This window comes from Vespa velutina, chromosome 10, assembly GCF_912470025.1.
Source record: "Vespa velutina chromosome 10, iVesVel2.1, whole genome shotgun sequence".
Taxonomy (NCBI): Eukaryota; Metazoa; Arthropoda; class Insecta; order Hymenoptera; family Vespidae; genus Vespa; species Vespa velutina.
The window spans coordinates 4,144,620-4,162,683 of record NC_062197.1 but is presented as its reverse complement, the minus strand read 5'-3'; the positions used below and the strand labels follow the sequence as shown (position 1 = coordinate 4,162,683).

The window sequence follows — 18,064 nt, the reverse complement described above, 5'->3', positions numbered from 1 at the left end:
ACGCGGGAATAATTTAATCCTCCGTAAAAAAAAAAAATTATATTTCGATTCAATTTCCGTTATGACCGTTGGAACGTTCACGCGATATATAATCGTTATAATAATTTTCCTTTTGTGAAAAGTTTTCTACGAAAATCATTCACACATTGTAAGCATTTAATCGTACGTTTCAAATAAAAACACACAATTGTTTTATTTGAAACGTACGAAATTGTACGTAGACGAAATGTAAACGTATATACCGATTGGTTTACGATTATACAAAAAAAAAAAAAAAAAAAAAAAAAAAAAAAAAAAAAAAAAATATTTAAAAGTAATCAATGGAACAAGATTTTACGGATGGAAAAGATTAACAGATGTGCTAAGGGCACACGTAGGAATAACGTTTATTCAATTAGACTATGAGAAATTGAATTAACGAATCTTCGAGAGGAGGGTTAAATCCTTCCCTTACCATCTTTCGTTCCCTTCTCTCCTCTCATCCTCCCCGTCCAATCCTTCCCTTTCCATCAAAGTAAAAAGCGGTTAAGTAAAGTCTCGTTCAATTTCGAAGTGAAGCGGGAAGATGTATTCCGCGCTAAATGTACTATTACTTTCATTATCGGATTAAGCAGCTGCAGTGCTCGCACAGCAAATTCGAATAGTTACGCTCGGTGCAAACTTCGTTTCGTTTCAAACAATATTACAGTGCGGACAAAGCGGTCTAATTTGCTGTGCAACAAATCCTTTCATTGATGCAGACTATTACGAACAAATGTTTTATTACCATTGATTATCATTGATATAATCGATTATTAAATATTACGATATGATACAACGATCGTAAATATTTTTATACGCTCTAATATATCTGCATTTTTATAAAATAACAAATTTTTATAAAATAACTTTTCATTGTTCGATTTAAATATATGTACATGCATATATATATATATATGTACATATATATATAAGTAAGAAAATATAAATGTTATTTACCATTTTATCTCGCAATCTCTGCTATGTATATATCTACGTGAGAAATTGAATCTATCAAAGAAAATGTTTTTATAAATGTTGTTTGATAAAAACCATGGTCCATCATTCGTGACGCAAATCATTCTTTTTCTTTTTTTTTTTTCCTCCTTTTTTTTTTTTTTTTTTTTTTGCAGCAGCAGCAGCAGCAGTAGCAGCAGTAGGTCGACCGATACGTAGAAATTTCAAAGTCAAATTCATTTTTCTTTTGTTTGTTTCTGTTTGTTTTTATTTGTTTATTTATTTATTTTTTTTTTTTTTCTTTTCAATAGTATCGTATTATCTTTCTATTTTTTTTCTTCTTTTTTTTTCTTTTTTTTTTTTTTTTTTTTTTTCTTTTTCATAGTATCCCACTGGCACTCGTTGAGATGAACAACCCCACAAGTAAAAATCCATCGGATTTTAAGTCCGGGATTGAGGGTGGGAACTGACCAGGCAATAGGACCTCCATGGGCTATCCATTTGTTAGAAAACGGACACTACGTCCATCCAACGAAAGAATTATTGCAATACAACGTATACATATACTATATACTATATACTATATATATATATATATATATATATATATATATATATGTGTATAACGCGGAAACAAAGTCAAATAGGGCATACGTTTATACGAACTTTTTTTATTCATTGTTTTTATGTGCCGAAACCATCCCTAAAATGTTTCCCACTTATTTAGGTTCTTCCCATTTGTGTATATATGTATACATATATATATTGCACGTGTATTTATCCAATCGTAGAAAATGCTTGGTAATTCTCGAGTTAAAGGGAACGCCCTTTCTCTCGCGTTTCTTCTTCGGCATATAAATAAGCTCGATTGGGGAAAACGAGATAAGGGTACTAAATTTATGTTTTCTTTCTCTCTCTCTCTCTCTCTCTCTCTCTCTCTCTCTCTGTCTGTCTCTCCCTCTCTCTCTTACTTTTGGTCAAACAACTTCGTGATTCTTTTATCGACATATGTAATTCCATGAGTTCAGAGTATATTTTTCCTTTCTTATTTACTCTTTCGTAAGAAGAAGAAGATAGAAGAGAAAGAGGAATAAGAGGAAGAAGAATGAATAGGACGAATAGGGTCGATCGTTTCTTACGATATAAGAACTTATGCCCTTTTTTTTGTTCTTTTCTTTTCTTTTATTCTTTCTTTTTTTTCTTCTTCTTCTTTTTTCTTATTTTCCTTCACATCTAAAGTTCGACAGAGAGAGAGAGAGAGAGAGAGAGAGAGAGAGAGAGAGGACGTTAGAGTTCGAATAAGAAGGTAATCCTGCAATTAGAGGACTCATGAGAGAGAAAGAGAGAGAAAGAGAAAGAGAGAGAGAGAGAGAGTAAAAGAGATAAGGATAGAATTGAATCGATAGAAAATGTGGTAGCACTGTTCGAGCGACAAGCAATTTGAAGGAAGTTCAGGAAACTAGGCTCGTGTCGATCGCTTTTCGATCGCTTGCTTTTAGGGAACAGTAACAATAATAAGGGCAAGGAAACGGGCGATAAAATCGATTAATCGAACTTGGTCTTGTAACTGAGAGAGATATCCTTATTAAGAAGATAATTCACGAAATGAGAGAGAGAGAGAGAGAGAGAGAGAGAGAGGTGATATCGATGACCGGTTATTATACCATCGTACTTACATGTATATGTGTGTGTTTGTGTATTCAAACCGATATGTAAATTAATAAAGCATCGAGATAATGGGAATGAGAGAGAAAGAAAAAGGTATTGGTATTCTGAATAACCGCAACGTTTGATAACGAGTCATCAAGCGTTATTTCTACATCATTGCTTGTTTTTTGTTTGATCGTTTTGTGTCACGTATAACATGCATTATATTGGTAAAACAATAAAGGAAAGCTTGGAGAAAGAGAAAGAGAGAGAAAGAGAGAGAAAGGTAAAGAGTTGCATATTAAATTTTTTTTTTTACTCTTTTTTCTCTCCCTTTCTCTTTCTCTCTCTCTCTCTCTCTCTCTCTCTCTCTCTCTCTCTCTTTGTTCTCTTCTTTACTTTCAATAATTTAAAATAATATCTACTAAGAATATATCTATGCTTACGATAAAATTATAATATATCGTTAATGATATTCCATTTTGTTTTGTTTTGATTAATTTTAATAATTAAGATCCCAATAGCCGATTGGAAAACTTTCGTATATAAATAATTTGGGTCGAATTTATTCTGTTAAATTTGTAATATGGTTTTTAAAAATTCAAAATATCAACAGACAACTTCTTTCGACCTATATGATCTGACGATTTAAAAATGGGAAACGATATGACTGGATCAACGTAGGATCGTTGAAAGGATTTTCGAGGGTTCCCCGATTTATGAAGACGTCTGCTAGGGAGTGAATCTTGCGAGAGAAATCCTTGGAGATTTCGCGAAGGCTTCTTCTCATTCGTTCAAGAAAAAGAGTACGATAAAAGAACAAAAAATAAAGAAAGGGAAAGAGAGAGATGAAGAGAGAGAAAGAGAGAGAGAGAGAGAGAATGAAAGAATGAAAGAGAATGAACGAGTTGAAAAAATAATAGGATGAAAGATCGAGAATCTATGAAAGATCACGATTTACGATCTAAATTTTAAATATACGATAAAAATTTCAATCGTATAAATTTGTTCAAAAGTCATCGTAATGATTATATATATATATATATATACATATATATTTTTTTCTTTTTTTAAATATTGAATTTCATATCGTTCGAAAACATCGATTTGTTTGTACCTTCGAGATAATGACGATTCTAACAGAGTCGAAAGTAGAAAATAATGCGAAAGGATCAAGAGGGGGAAATAAATGTCCAAGGGATTTTTCCGAAATCCTCGATTCGCCAACGTAGAGAATCGAAGGCGAATGAGATTTTCTTATATATATATATATATATATATATATATATATATATGTGTGTGTGTGTGTGTGTGTGTGTGTCTAATCTTTGCGATTCTCTTAACTGTGTCACATAATACATTGACTTTCCTTGTTATTTAGAAAAACAATTATTTTCTATTAGTCACGTAGTATCGAAAGTAATCGTGATTCAAAAAAAAAAAAAAAAAAGAAAAAAGAAAAAATGTATTTCTAAATTAACTTTCGAACATCTTGGTCGTCGATAATCGAGACGAAGGACTTTTTTTTTTTATTATAATATTCCTATTAAATTTCATATCAGGCGCTGCTCAAGGTTCGTTCATTAATTAAGAATAATTGATAATTAATCTGAACGAGGATTCAGAAATCTTCTTTTTTTTCTTTTTTTCTTTCTTTTTTTTTTTTTTTTTTTTTTTCTTCCTTTATTTCTCTTAAAATGTTCGTGGATGTATGCCAACGATCAAAAGAAAATGGCGAAGAAAAAAAAAAAGTAAATTTAAAAACGATTCGAAATTTCTACCATTATAATACAATGGGAACGTGGAAACGAAAGTTTAGAGAGAAAAAAAAAAAAAAAAAAAAAAAAGAAAAAAAAAAAAAAACAAAAAATACCGGGGGCAGACGGGGCGGGGCGAGGGGGAGGAATAAACAAACGTAAGTACTGAAACTACGTAAGTAGCTGTTCTAACATGTTTTCAAGACAAATGAGGTTACTCTTTCCTCAGGATTACATTCGTGAAATTGACGTCGGGTGAAAGAAAAAAAAAGACAAAGGGAAGGATAGAAAAGACAATTTGTTTGAAACACAGCCATGAAGTTGAACGTTACTCACGTCTGACGTATAACGCACTGCTTACTGAATTACTTTTGAAACATAGAGGAAAACTACGTTTTCTGCGTATCTTATTTACGACGACATTTCGTTACATCGGTATATATATATATATATACATACATAATATAAGAAGAAGAAGAAGAAAGAAAAAAAAAAGAAAAAAAGAAGAGAGAGGAAAAAAAAAAATATATATATATATATATTTAATGTATTCCATGATATTACTTCGATAGGATATATAAGTGTTAGTGTGGTAGATTTTTTACATCGTTTTGCTCGCAAACGTATCTCAAGGCTGTCTCATCAACCAGTGCAAGCCATCTTTTTCTCTCTCTCTCTCTCTCTCTCTCTCTTTCTCTCTGTCTCTTTCGTACTGATACTCTTTATACTTAGCTATCCCTTTTCCACCTTCATCCCGACATTTATAGTGGCCTCTAGGCTTCTTACTGGCATACCAGACGAGGCTCTTCTTCGTCTCTTTATTTCACGGCTACCTGCAAAGATAAGAGCCCGCCTTAGAATAACGACTCTTTATTATATACGGTAATAGACGAAGTTCAAGCGCGGAACTTAACCACGGCACCCATTTTACGTCGGGATAAGATGTTTCCCTTTGCTACGTCCATCGTTACGAGAAGTTTCCTTCTCTCTCTCTCTCTCTCTCTCTCTCTCTCTCTCTCTTTCTCTCTCTGTATATCTGTCTAACTATCTCTCTTTCTTTGTCTCCCTTGTTAATAGATACATACAGTGCTTCATATTTCTTCACTTGTATTTGTCTCCTCTTCTTCTCCTTCTTCTTCTACCTTCTTTTTTTTCATATATTTCTTCAATTATTTATATATATATATATATGTATATATATATTTATTATTTATATATATTTCTTACTAATTATAATACAAAGTGTCTTCAAAGATCATTATATATATTTTATATCAATGACGCCGATGAGTGCATGACTTTGCACGCATTTAAAAAAGAAAAAATTATTAAGATAAAAACTTATTAAAATGAGTTCAGATATTTGTGTGAAAAGAAAAAAAAAAAAAAAAAAAAAGAAAAAGAAAAAAAGAAAGAAATTAAAGAAATAGAAAAAAATAATTAGAAAAAAAGGAAATCAAGAAAATGTTAATTGATATTTCGAATATTGTGCAATTAATACATTGTTTTTTATTTCAGTATTATATCAATCAATGTGTACGATCAATGTACGATGAATAAGTGTTTCTGATAATATGCAAAATAAAAGATAAGTAATCCAAGAAAATTATAGAAAATTCTCCCCCAAGGAATTCCTTCCTTGGAATTTTTCTCCTCTAGATTTTCTTGAACGACCATTTTTGCCTTGTCATCGTGCACGAAAATACAGTTCTCTGAAATTTCACATTAATAATTTACAAATAGCCTCTCTCGTCTTTTGAATGTTTCTTATGTAGTCTCCTTTGAAGATAACTTATAAATTTCACAGATTTCATATCCTTTTATCTTGCACTTTATCACGAACAACTTTTTCATTCATGTTAATCATCAATGACATCGGTCCGGAATAAAAGATTTATATAAATTACAAAACATTCGAAGTATCAATTAATTAATTGTTTTTTTTTTTTTTTTTTTTTTTTTTAAATTAACATTGCAAAGAAAAAGATCTTTTTTCGTTTTGTTCTTTCTTTCTTTTAACGAGAATTGACGAGGTTGGTTTTTCTTCTTCTTTCTTTTCTTCTCCTTTTTTCTTTTCTTTTCTCTCTCTTTTTTTTTTTTTATTTTCTAAAAAAATATTTAAATTAAAAAAGATTTTTCTTTTGTTTTTTTTAATTAAAAAAAAAAAATCGCGCTCCCTTGAGAAGCTTCGATAACGAAATTCGATCCGTTCATTCGCGAAGTTGAACCGCAGTTATGTGAAAATGTAAAAATCTAATAAAAAAAAAAGTGATATCGCGCAAAAAGTGCTATGATTGCCATTTGATCGATATTGCATATCAGTATGGACCTTCAGTGCGTGTATATGTATGTGTATATATATATATATATATATATATATATATATATATATCATAAATTTTAAAGAAACATGATAAACATTAAAAAAAGTTTTTTTAATTTAAACGCTTTATATTTTACGGAAAAAACATTCCACAAGTCTTAATGGAAAATTTTATACATATCTTTATGACTGGTATATCATTAAATGAAAAAAAAAAAAAAAAAAAAAAGCGGTCTTATTTCACTGCAATTTTCTTTTCACATGTTTTTCATACGTTCACGTGCGTGTATATGTATGTGTATATATATATATATATATATATATATATATTATTTTTCTTACTTCTTCTTCTTCTTCTTCTTCTTCTTTTTCTTCTTTTTCTTTTTCTTTTTCCTTTTTATAGAAATCCTATGTGTACAGTGTATATGCCAAAAGGATACTTCATAATAACTTACTCTCGTATAAAAATATTAATATTTTGTTCATAATAAATGTGTTATCTCTATAAAAGAGCCTGGGGTATAATATTTTCTTTTAAAAAATAACTTCATATTTGGATTACCTTATATGATAAACAACAAATCTCCAATATATTCATGAAAGTCATGTCTCTTCCGACACGCATATTCGTTCGTAAAAGGATAGACGATGTAAGATGGGATTTTCGTATATTACTTTCCCTTTTCCGAATCGTAAAATCAAATCGAAAAGAAGGTCCGGCTGATTTCTTATCATCTTTACATTTGCCAATTTCTAATACGAACGATATATAATAGAATTTACCAAAGGTATTATCTACGTTATTTAAGCCTTATTTGAAGTATCTCTAATTGTTCAATTTATTTAATAGTTTTGATACTCTATATAGTGAGACGTTGTTTATTTCAAGACATTAGTATTTAACATATTTAATGGTACTGATCGAAGAAAACCAAAAATAAAATAAAATAAAATAAAATAAAATAAAATAAATAATAATATTTCAATGCCATTACATGTAATATATATATATATATTTTTTTTTAACTATAAAAAATAAATTTTTCATTAGTTAAAAAGGAAACAATCAATATAATATCGTCCCTTTTTTTTATAATTATTCCAACACACCTTAATAATTAAATGATTATTAATCATTTAATTTGTTCTTCTAGTTTCAATTGTATAATAAAAATTATGAAAATATTATCCATGTGTTATGCCTTATTTATCTTCAGTATGTCGCAGTGGAAGAAAAGAAAAGAAAAGGAAAAAAGAAAAACAAGGGAAAAAGAGAAGAAAAATAAGAAAAGCAAAGACAAAAACGAACAAGGAAAAAAAAAAGAAAATAAAAAAAAGATCGACGACATTTGAAAAATGTCAACCAATCACCAAATCGTTTTATAACATACCATACGTGCCAAAGAATTTCAACGAATGAAAAGTTGGTTGAAGGAAGTTTGGGAAGCTCGCTTTGGCATCGATAGAAAACAACGAGATAGGTTGATTAAATTCAACCCCTTGGGCTGAAACTATCCCTTACTCTCTACGTCCTCTTCCTTCTTCCTCCCATCCAACCTCCAATTCCTCCTTCATCCGTGCTAACTATCCACCCCTCTCCCTTATCCTCAGCACCATCACCCACACAAAATTCCCTCTCTGCACCTCTTCCTCTTCTTCTTCTTCGTCTTCTTCCTCCTCTTTATCCTCCACTTCCTCTTCCTCTTCCACTTCCTCTCACCAAATTCAGAAAGTTCTTCCAAAGTGGAACGCAGAGTAAGGGAGGCAGGCATTACGAGCACGCTCGGAATTATCGTGCCGATGGATTTTCGGTGAGAACTACGCGATACGTGTCTGGAGTATCTTGAATTCAAATTGAATGCGTTGCACGGCAGGAGCCATCGCGTGCAAAGAGAAAGACCACCTCGATTCGTATTAGTCCAGGTAGCAGTAGCTAGCGTAGATTCGAGTTAGCTAGAAAGTCGAAACGTATGTATGCATGTATGTATGTATGTATGTATGTATGTACGTATCCATGTATCCATTTATGTATGTATGTACGTATCCATGTATTCATTTATGTATGTATTTATATATGTATTTATTTATGTATGTATGTACGTACGTACGTACGTACGTACGTACGTATGTATGTATGTATGTATGTATGTATGTATGTATGTATATATATAAAAATGTCTTCCTGCTGTTAGAATTGAGTCCATTCGTTCCTCTTTCGCGTATCCTATTCTCTTTTCGAACTATGGCAGGCACGATGGTTGTGCCATATCGTACGATATTCATTATTTTACATATAGTCCAATTCGTTTATTACTTGGTAGAAATCCAACTTTAAGGTTAACTACCTTCTATTATCTATGTTTATATTCGTCTTCGCGATATTGCAATTATTCTGATGACAGATAATGTCGTCGATGTTATTACAAGGAAATATATGTAAATTTAGAAAGAAAATAGTAAGAAGGCAAAATAAGGATTTATAATAATTGATTATTATTCTTTAACGTTTTCCTTAACACTTTGTAACTTTCTATTATATCTATATGTATGTATTAATTATCCTGTTTATTATATAAATATAAAAATGTTTATCGAATTAAATCAATGTAAATTTTTCAATAAATTATCACTGACCACGTTCGTGGCGTTCTTCGTTTAGATATGGAATATTGAATTTGTCAATTCAATATTCCTTTTTTTTAAAGCAAACCAATATATATATATATATATATATATATATATATATGATACTATATAGAGTTATTTTAAAAACAATATATATTTTTTGATTGATTTTTCTATCAAGCTTTTAACATTTTTTATTAACAATTTTATGACATTTTACTTATTGTCCTTTCATATATTTTGAAGAAAATTTTTTTACATGAATATTTTTTATACGTACCTACGCTTTTTATGAAATATTTCGATTTCTTATACTTTTTTCCTTTCGTTGTTTCGTACGTTTCTCCTTCTCTTTCTTTTTTTTTTTTTTTCATTTTTCATACAAAAACATGCAAAAAAAAAAAAGAAAAGAAAAGAAAAGAAAAAGAAAAATGAAAAAGAAACGCGAAAGAAGAAAATTAAAATTAAAATAAAAATTCCCAAGAGATATTCTCAAGACTATAGGCGCATACTCACAAAGGATTTAAATTATCTGAAATTATATTACGTTGAACGTTAATAATACATTATTTCAACATTATGTTTCGCATAAGCTCAAGCTATTTATAAACGAACGAATTATTATGTATTATCTACGTTACGTTGCTTGCCATCATCACGGAAATTCTATTTTAGTTTAGTATCGAGTGGCGAAAGCGTATAAGATAATTAGGATAATCATTAATTACTCTTAAACTAATTAATAGTCGCGGAGTCGCTAGAACTAACTGTGATTAAACGTGCTATGACGAATGCGTCGGAATGATTTATCGTTGCGCTAATGTTTGCAGTTTCGAATGTTCGAACGTATTGTGTGTATGCACGTATTCAAGTATGTATTTGTAAATCGAATATGTAATTTCCTTTTTTTTTATCTCTTTTTTTTGTCCTTTCTTTTTTTACTTTTCGCGTTTAACGAGTTCAAATATCATTCAGGTCAAATCCTTTGTTGACGGGACCGCATTTATCATAAGGGATATATTAGGTCTCTTCAATTTCTATCGTGATCATATTTTAAAACTTTTTACTACTTACAAACAAGAAATATTAAAAAAGAAGAAGGAAAGAAGAAGAAAAAAAAAAAAAAGGATAGGAAAAAGAAGTTAATCTGTATATTTGCCAAAATCGCAGTGGCGCAACGTTAAATATTTCTTTTCCATTCCCCTTTTTTCTCCTCTTTTTTTTTCCCCCTTTTTTTCTTTTCTCCTCTCTTTTGCTTTTTCTTTTTCTTCTTCTTTTTTTTTCTCCTTTTTTTTTTTTTTTTTTTTTTTTTTTTTTTTTAAATCTACATTCAAATCGATTTATTTCTGTTCATTTCTTTTTTCTCCCTTTGTTTTTTTATTTTTTTTTATATTTCTAATTTTTTTTTTTTTTTTGTTTTTTTAAACGCAAATATATACGAATGTATGACAGAAACAATATCGTGTTTATTTGTATTTTATTAAAATGAATTGCTGTCGAAGGGACTAAAGGGGGATGGGGAGGACTAAGGGATAGGGTGGGAGAGACAAAGTCCGTCGGACTTTTATTTCTCGACTATTGACTGAAAAAGGAAGGAAGTAAAAAGGAGAAAGAAAAAAATAAAAGACAAAATACAAGGGTATGAATTTGATTGGCCGAAATAAAAAGTTTCCCCCCACGTTCCTTTTGAAGATCTCATAATGATGTTGCGCTTAGTAAGACCAGCGAAAATATAAACGCTGTTATTGAAGTAGTCTGTTTATTGAATTTTCCATTGGATTTTCAATGAACATTTCTCTCTTTTCTTTTCTGTTTTTTTTTTCTTTTTTTTTTTTTTTTTTTCATTTCAATAATAACGCATTGTGAAAATGTCGAAACTCGATCTAAAATCATCTTCAAGTTCAAAGTACTTTGATTCAAAACCCCTTTATCTCTCTCTTTCTCTCTCTCTCTCTCTCTCTCTCTTACTCTCATTCTTTCTCTCTCTCTCTCTCTCTCTCTCTCTTTCTCTCTTTCTCTCTTTCTCTCTCTTCCTGTCTTTTATATCAAACGTGAGAGCAAGCCGAAGTGACTCTTCAAGAATTTATGTGGGTCAGCTTTCGCTACTTCAATTCGTTCAACCTGTATGGTAGCTCGACCCGTGGCGTTTCATAAATGCGTTTCGAGGTTTCCGACCCTTCCTCACATATTCACATTGTATGTATGTATATATGTATATATATATATATATATATATATATATATATATATATTATATATATATGTGTGTGTGTATATGTTTGTGTGTATCTATGTACATACATCGTTTTGTTATTTCTCTTTTATGTTGATGTTACGATTACACCCCTGTACTATAATTCGCGCGCTTTCACTATAAGTATCTAACACACGTTCGTTTACCGTAGATACATATGTAACTACTACGCGTAATAAAAGAGTAGATATAAAGTGTATAACTGGGAGAGAAGTCGTTTATTTACAAAACAAAACAAAACAAAAAAAAAAAAAGGAAAAGAAAAAATATAACAAAAAAAAAAAAAAAAAAAGAAAAAAAGGAAAAGAAAAATAAGAGGAAAAAATCGACACTTGAAAAGTAAACATTGATGTTTCGATTTTCGATGGGAAACGATTCAATTCGTTTCCTAGAATTCGCATTGTATATCGTGAAAAATTTTCAATATCAAATCCGTATAAGCAAATAAAATGCACGAGGTGAACTTATGAATGCATATTGGAAAATATTTTTTCACCTTTCTTTTCTTTATATTTTTCTTTTTTTTTTTTTTTTTTCCTTACAAAACAAAGTCAACTGAAAAAAAGAAGGTATGTAAATTGACGTTATTATTCAATCCTTAGGAGACGTAACTCTTAAAAAAAACGTGCATCGAAAGATTTACCCTCCCCTTTTTCTTTTCTTTTGCTCTTTCTTTTTTTCTTTTTTTTTTTTTTTTTTTTTTTTTTTAATTTCTTAAGAAACAATACAAAAATAAATTAATGATAATGCAAGAGAAAAAATATCATTTAGAGTATCGTTACGTTTTTGTGCTAAAAAAATTTAATAAAAGAAAAGTAAAAGAAAGAGAGAAAAATCATGCGTTCAAAGTGCTAAATATCCTACTTTCGTAAAAAAAAAAAAAATAAAAAAAAAAGGAAAAAAAAGAAATCTGCCCGTTACTTGAAACTACACTCTTTTAGTCAAAAAGAAAGAAGGAAAGAAAAAAAAAAAAGAAAAAACAGGAAAAAAAATGAAAAAAAATGCACGAATAAACTCCTCTTCCCCCCTCCGCAAAAACAAAAGAAGGAAAGTCATGCGTCCAAAGGATTAAATATTCTATTCTCATAGGATGGAAAAAAAAAAGGAAGAAAATAGACAAATCTGCTCGTTACTTGAAACTTTTTTCTAGGTAAAAAGAAAAAAAAAAGAAAAGAAAAGAAAAGCAAAAAATCGAAAGAAAATCGAAAAGAAAACGAGACAAAAAAAAACTAATTAAACAAACAAATCAGCTTTTGTGTGTGTGTGTGTGTGTGTGTATGTATCGATGGATAATGAAAGAAAATCGAATTTATATGGAGTTTGGCATGGGAATGCGTTTGTAGTAGACATCACGTTGGTTATGGACACGACTTGCGCGAAGTAACGACGTTAGCACTCGGCTCGATCGATCGATCGCCCTTTCAAACGCGTGTCGTATAACTTGAAGTGCATAGGATGGAACCCTCCTCCCGCCACGGTCCTCCAACAACCCGACATCCCTCTACGGCCCCTTCTGCCAACCCCCGCGACGAAAGACGACTTTCCCTTGCAACAACGACCATCGACAATGGCTAGGAAAACTCGATTCCAGACGCCTACGAAGTTCCACCAACGTCTTTCTGATTTCACCGTGATTTCTGACGTTAGAAAACGAAATGATCTATATTCTATTTCCCATTTGGGAATTACGCTAAAGTAAACTAACGAATCGAAATATTCAATATATAATACTTAAATGAAACGCATTGTGAATAATATCAAAATTTATGTTTTTATATATGTATATATATATATATATATATATATTTTTTTTTTCTTTTTTTCTACAAGTTAATTATAACAAGTTAAAGTTCAATTTTAAATCAATTAAATAAACATATATATATATATCTCATTAAAAAGATTTATAATAAAATAGATCAAACTTATTTAACGTAAATACTTTGAGTAATTTAAAAATTATATGTATATATATATATATATATATATGATTATAACAATTTAAAGTTTAATTGTAATCAATTAAGTAAATAAATAAATAGATATATATATATATATATATATATATATATATATATATGAAATTTTAATAAAATCTCTGAATATAAAATCTTGCAAATATAAAACACATAATTATTATTAGAATATTAACATCAATGAAAGATGTGACACATTTTTATTACAAATTTAATACTCTTTATAATAATTCTTCAGATAAAAAATAGAGAGAGAGAGAGAGAGAGAGGGGAAGAAAGAGAGAGAGGGAGAGAGATATACGAGAAAGAAACGTCGTACAAGACTCGAGTAACTTCTTTTAATTATCTCAGGCCATAAGTTATAACCGGATTCGCGCTTTTTCGCGTTTTTATCGAAGCGCCGCCTCGGATCTTCTTGGAGAGCAACGCGGAGCTGAGAAGAGTAGTAACTGAGGAAGCAGGGAGAAAGAGAGAGATAGAGAAAGGGATATATATATATATATATATAGAGAGAGAGAGAGAGAGAGAGAGAAAGAGAGAGAAAGAGAGAAGGTGAAGAGAGAGGGTGAAGAGAGAGGGTGAAGAGAGAGGCTGAAGGGAGAGGGTGAAGGAGTTGCTTGGCGTTGGAAAAGGGGTGGCGGAAGCGAACGTGTAGAAGAGAGAGAACTCTGATATATAAACGTAGTATAGAGGCCATGTACAGGGTGGGGCATTTAAAGTGTTACAAGTTGATTTCTCCGAAACCTATGTATGTATGTATGTATGTATGTATGTATGTATGTATGTATGTATGTATGTATGTATGTATGTTATGTATGTATGTACGTAACGCTATGTTATATATGAATTGATGTACATATTTCTTTTTTTTTTTTATTCCATTCTTTTTTTTGTTTTTCTTAATCTTAATCTTAATTGAAGGGACGATATAAGAATGAAAAGAAAAAAAATTACAACCAGATGTTACTTCGTGGGACATATATATAAATATATATATATATATATATATATATATATATGTATATAAAAAAAGAAGCAATGTACAGAGGTATATTTTATTTATTTTTCTTCTTTTTTTTCCTTTATTTTCATTTAAAATCACAACAATAAAACCGAAAACGAGTTTATTCATCGGATGTTCATCGATGTCATATAGAACAATTTCAACAAGTAAATACATTTTTCTTGCCGTTGTTAGAGTATATTACCTTCGGGCGATCCATTTAATCATCATCGAAAAATAACGAAGTATAATAAAAAAAATAAATAAATAAAAAAAAAAAAAAAAAAAACGAAAACTTAAAAAAAAAGAAAACAGAAAAAAGTCCAAACAAAAAAAAAGACTTAAAGGAAAAAGATAAAAAAAGAAGGAGGAGAAAAGATATGAACAAAATTATAATTGGAAGACAGCTTGTAACGCTTAACATACTCCATGCTGTATAAACTATATATATATATATATATATATATATATATATATATGTATTGTATGTATATACGAATACATATACACATGTATATACTACAAAGATAGTGAATGAAAAAAAGAGAGAGAGAAGATAAAATATATATGCATATATATTTACATATATATACATATACACATACACATATATATATATACATATCTTATATGTATATTGTATATACATATAGATATACATACATACGTATGTATATATATGTACATATAGAGATATATATTTATATATATATATACGTATATATGTATATGAATATATATAGAAATGAATGTAGGGTAAATGGGTGGTGTATATGTATGTGTACGCGCGCGCACCTTCATAGGGTGCTACGAAGCGGCTGCGTGCTCGACGCCCGAATGGCGCTCGCGCAATGTAGTCCCTCGGCTATCCTTGACGCGGGAGCATCGTCGTTTCGAAAGCTCTACGACGTTGTATAGGCCAGCTTCCTGTCAGCATCTCGCGCTATTTATTCTTACATTAATTAATATCAAACGAGTATAACAAATCGTTCTACTTTTTCTTTTTTTTTTTTTCGAATAAACTAATCTTTCTATATATTGAAACGAGAAGAGAAGATAAAGAAAGAAAAAAAAAAAAAAATAAGAAGGAAGAAGAAAAATATTGAAGCAAGGAGAAGTTAAAGGAAAAGGAAAAAAAAAAAAAGAAGAAGAAGCGAAATGAAAAAAAAGTAGGAAAGAAAGAAAGGGAAAGGAAAAGGATAAGAGGAAGGAAAAAAAAAAAGAAGAAAGAAAGAAAATTGAAGGGAAAAAGGATAGAAATTATTCCGTCGTCGTTCGGCGTTATATAACGAGAGACGAGAGAGATTCCGCATTGGAGATAAAACGTATACACGCACGCACGAAGCACGTATACGACGAAGGAAAAGGAAGAAAAAAAAAAACAGAGAGAAAGAAAGAGACAAAGATAAGGAAGAGAAGAAAACAAGAAGATATCTCGCGAGTGTGATGAACATGGATACGGACGGTCCAGATCGTTCTTGGACTATGCTCGATCAAAAGCCTTGGCTTTATTAATAGATATTGAACAAAAACAAAATATATATATATATATACATATGTATATGTATATATACATAACAGTGATAATCGTGCTTCGTATATAACAACAGCAATGGTGAACCGATCGAAAGCCTCGTGAATATTGTGATTATTGTGAGGATGATATCTATACACGTTTTTCTTAAATCGGATTTTCGTATCTTGGATCAGTGTTAATATAAGTGTTTTTTGCGAGCAACGTGTTTTTATTTAACAAAAAAAGAAAAAAAAAAAAGAAAAAGGAGAAAAAAGAAGAAGAAAAAGAAAAAGGTAGAAAAAGAGATAAATAGGAGTGTTGGTGTACGTAAATGAGAAAATGTGCCGACGGATTTCTCGGTATATCAACGATGGATCGAACTGACAACCTTCTTTGTGCTTAGGATAATATTTGATAGTAATTGTCGATAGATATGAACATGCCGGTTAATGCCTTGATACGGAATGTTCATTGAAAAATAATAATATAAGAAAAGAAAAAAAAAAAAAAAATAGTAAGAAATATTTCCTTCTTGATCTTCTCATTTGAACGTATAACGTTCAATGTGACTGGAACGTTCAAAAAGATTTTTTTTTAACTTTGAAAGTAGAAGAACAAGAAGAACAAAAAGAACTAGAAGAACTTTCATTATTCCTGAAGGAACATACGAGGAGAAGAGAGGATTCCTTACTTGCCAAGTTGGCCGACCTACTCATTGATACTCATTTCGAATTCTATATTGGAAGAGATTGAAGCAGACTTTCCCTGTGGAAAAATATTTCTCTCTCTTTCTCTCTCTCTCACTCTCTCTTTCTCTCTCTCTCTCTCGCTCTCTTTTTCTTTCTATCTATCTATCTATCTATCTTTATCTATCCTACCGATGTAGTAATTTCACGAGAATTTTTATTAGAACAAATCGATCTGATAATCTACGAGAAACGACGTTATCATCAATTATGATTATCAGCCGACCAATCTTGATCAATATTTGATATCGAAAAAAAGGAAGAAAAGAAGAAGAGGAAAGAACTGGATCAACAAATTCGATATCTTGTTATCATTATCGTTATCAGGATCGTCGTATATTATTCGTAAATTTAAACACATATTCGCCGTTCGAACTATTAAACTATCTCTCTCTCTCTCCCTCTCTGTCTCTCTCTCTTTCTCTCTCTCTCTCTCTCTCTCTCTTTCTCTAGTGTAGGCTAGTCAAAGTTTGAAATTAACCATCCATTCGACGAAGGTTGCATCTTGCGACGAGTATGGCATAGAATAAAGGGATGATCGATGAGCCGTCTAACGCTTGAATGATAATCGCTTTAACTACTACGACGACGCACGGCCGATGATGCCTCGTCGTCGCACGTTCAACCTTCTTCATCTTCTTCATCTTCTTTCTCCTCCTCCTCCTCCTCCTCCTCCTCCTCCTCCTTCTCCTCCTCCTCCTCCTCCTGCTCCCTCTTTCTCTTACTTCTGCTTCTCCTTCGTTATTCTCTCTTCTCGTCCTTTATCATGACATAATTGTAAATATATATATATATATTTTTTTTTCCTTTTATTTATTATTACACCCCTAGACACCTCCATCTTATTTCTTTTTTTCTTCTTCTTCTTCTTTCAAACGCTATCACACAAATTTTATTCAAGAGTTATGTTAAAATCATCGATAATCCTAAACTATTGACTGTTCGTCGACGCGTTATCTGCAAGTGAACGCTTGTGTGCACGCGCGTGTACGTATGTATGTATGTATGTATGTATGTATGTATGTATGTGTATGTGTTTAAATCTGTAACGTTTGCAAAATTCATATTTATATTTTATCCTTTATTTTATAAAAAAATCGATATTATCGATAGAATCCTGTCCGTATCCTTTATCTCGATCCTTCCTCCTTCCCCTTCCCTACCCCCTCTTTGTTCCTTCTTCCTTCTTGATACAAGCTCGGTTTTTAAATAAAGTTTTCAAATTGACAGACCGATCGAATT

The 18,064-nt window shown here is 30.7% G+C and overlaps 1 protein-coding gene across 6 annotated transcripts in view; it reads left to right on the top strand.

Moving 5' to 3' along the window:
• LOC124952200 (zwei Ig domain protein zig-8) overlaps window positions 1-18,064 on the top strand; it is a 172,372-nt gene that overhangs the window by 128,000 nt on the left and 26,308 nt on the right. For 2 of the 6 annotated variants that reach the window (XM_047501722.1, XM_047501721.1), the window contains exon 1: window positions 15,698-16,369. The exons of 1 other annotated variant lie outside the window; for it this stretch is intronic. The gene's annotated coding sequence lies outside the window, so the exon portion shown is untranslated. Of the gene's footprint in view, window positions 1-15,697; window positions 17,168-18,064 lie in introns of those variants that run through there. 3 more of the 6 variants (XM_047501720.1, XM_047501719.1, XM_047501718.1) reach the window with 3 other exon arrangements.